The sequence below is a fragment of the Entelurus aequoreus genome, linkage group LG26, assembly GCF_033978785.1.
Source record: "Entelurus aequoreus isolate RoL-2023_Sb linkage group LG26, RoL_Eaeq_v1.1, whole genome shotgun sequence".
NCBI lineage: Eukaryota > Metazoa > Chordata > Actinopteri > Syngnathiformes > Syngnathidae > Entelurus > Entelurus aequoreus.
Genome location: NC_084756.1, coordinates 25,156,270 through 25,158,769, shown reverse-complemented (window position 1 = coordinate 25,158,769; position 2,500 = coordinate 25,156,270). Strand labels below are relative to the sequence as shown.

Sequence of the window (2,500 nt, the reverse complement as noted above, 5' to 3'; positions counted from 1 at the left end):
CACAAGTAAACCAGCTGCAGGACTGCTTGTATCGCACACGACATATCACACAAGTAAACCAGCTGCAGGACTGCTTGTATCGCACACGACATATCACACAAGTAAACATGCTGCAGGACTGCTTGTATCGCACATGATATCACACACAAGTAAATATGCTGCGGGACCGCCTGCATCGCACATGATATTACACACAAGCAAAAACTCTGCAGGACTGCTTGTATCGCACATGATATCACACACAAGTAAATATGCAGCAGGCCTGCTTGTATTGCACATGATATCACACACAAGTAAACACGCTGCAGGACAGCTTGTATTGCCCATGATATCGCACAAGTAAACATGATGCATGACTGCTTGTATCGCACATGACATCACACACAAGTAAACCTGCTGCAGGACTGCTTGTATCGCACATGTATTACACAAAAAAAACATGCTGCATGACTGCTTGTATTGCACATGATATCACACACAAGTAAACATGCTGCAAGACAGCTTGTATTGCACATGACATCACACACAAGTAAACATGCTGCATGGCTGCTTGTATCGCACGTGATATTACACAGAAAAACATGCTGCATGACTGCTTGTATCGCACGTGATATTACACAGAAAAACATGCTGCATGACTGCTTGTATTGCACATGACATCACACACAAGTAAACCTGCTGCAGGACTGCTTGTATCGCACATGATATTACACAAGTAAACATGCTGCAGGACTGCCTGTATCGCACATGATATCACACACTAGTAAACCCGCTGCAGGACAGCTTGTATCGCACATGATATGACACACTAGTAAACATGCAGCAGGACTGCTTGTATCGCACATGATATCACTCAAGTAAACATGCTGCAGGACTGCTTGTATCGCACATGATATCACTCAAGTAAACCCGCTGCAGGACTGCTTGTATCGCACATGACATCACGCAGAAATAAACACGCTGCAGTACTCCTTGTATCGCACATGACATCACACACAAGTAAATACGCTACAGGATCACTTTTATCGCACATGATATCACACACAAGTCAACACGCTGCAGGACTGCTTGTATCGCACATGATATCACACACAAGTCAAGACTCTGCAGGGCTGCTTGTATCGCACATTTGACATGCTAGCTCAGAGGTGTCAAAGTGGTTTTCACTGAGGGCCACATGGCAGTTATGTTTGGCCCCAGAGGGCCGATTCTAACCGTGAATACTATTATCACACAATTTTTTAATGCATTTTATTAGTAGATTTTTTCAAAACTAAAATGTAAAAAAAATATGGTAAGTTGCAATAATTTCACCTCAAAATGTAGTGTATATTACTGTAAATGGAAAAACAGTACTGCTTCTTTTAAATGGTAAAAAAAAAGGCAGTTGCCAGAATTTTACTGTAAAATGTACATTTGTTTTTTTACTGTAAATTTAAAAAATTATTTTAGCACCTGAGCTGCCAGTTTTTTTGTTTTTTTGTTTTTTTACCGCAAATCAGCAATTGTATATTTTTCAGTGTAGTAATGTAAATGCTGAAACGACACCACAGTAAAAAAAAAAAAAAAAAAAAGCAATAAAAACCACAGTAAATTTCACAATTTTACCATGAAATCTATTGCTACTTTTACATTGCACAATTTGATGGATAACTTACTTTGAAATCATTATTATTAGTATTTATTTCTATTTAAAAAATGGTTCGAATGTTTGAAAATATATATTTTTGCATAATTAGACAATATTTAAATTAACATAATTTGCGATTACGTGGAGTACAAAAGGTCTTTTTTCTCCCAAAATAGAAATAAATAATACATTTAGTAAGAAAAGTTACAGTACTATTTCCAGGCTTTCGAGGGCCAAATAAAATGAAGTGGCGGGCCAAATCTGGCCCCCGGGGCTTGAGTTTGACACCCGTGTGCTAGCTGGAGGCTCTAATGCAGGGGTGTCAAACTCATTTTAGATCTGCGGCCACATGGAGAAAAATATACTCCAGAGTGGGCCGAACTGGTAAAATCACGGCATGATAACTTAAAAATAAAGACAACGCCAGATTGTTTTCTTTGTTTAAAAATAGAACAATCACATTCTGAAATTGTACAAATCATACACTGCAAAAACTGCAATCTAAGTAAGATGAAATATCTCAAATAAGGGTGATATTTGCAAACTTTCTGTCTGATAAGATAATTCTTCTCACTAAGCAGATTTTTTGTTAGAGTGTTTTACTTGTTTTAAGTGTTTTGCTCCTAAATGATGTCAGTAAGATATTACAGCTTGTTGCTGAGATTTGATGAGCTATATTGAGTAAAACATGCTTGAAACTAGAATATCAACTGTTGTGTCATCAACACTCACAAGTAGAAAACTACTTTTTTAAAGTCATCATTTCTTCAAGCATGAAAAAAAAAATCCTGATGCCGAGCGCATATCATGTCAAGATAATGGCACTAGCATTTGCTTAACTTAAGAATATTTTTCAACATATTGAGCAAA

General features: G+C 37.4%; 1 protein-coding gene across 2 annotated transcripts in view; it reads right to left on the bottom strand.

Annotated features, from left to right (window-relative positions):
* The window catches only part of erbb3a (erb-b2 receptor tyrosine kinase 3a), a 71,568-nt gene that overhangs the window by 33,326 nt on the left and 35,742 nt on the right, over nt 1–2,500 (bottom strand). The gene's annotated exons all lie outside the window — the stretch shown is intronic.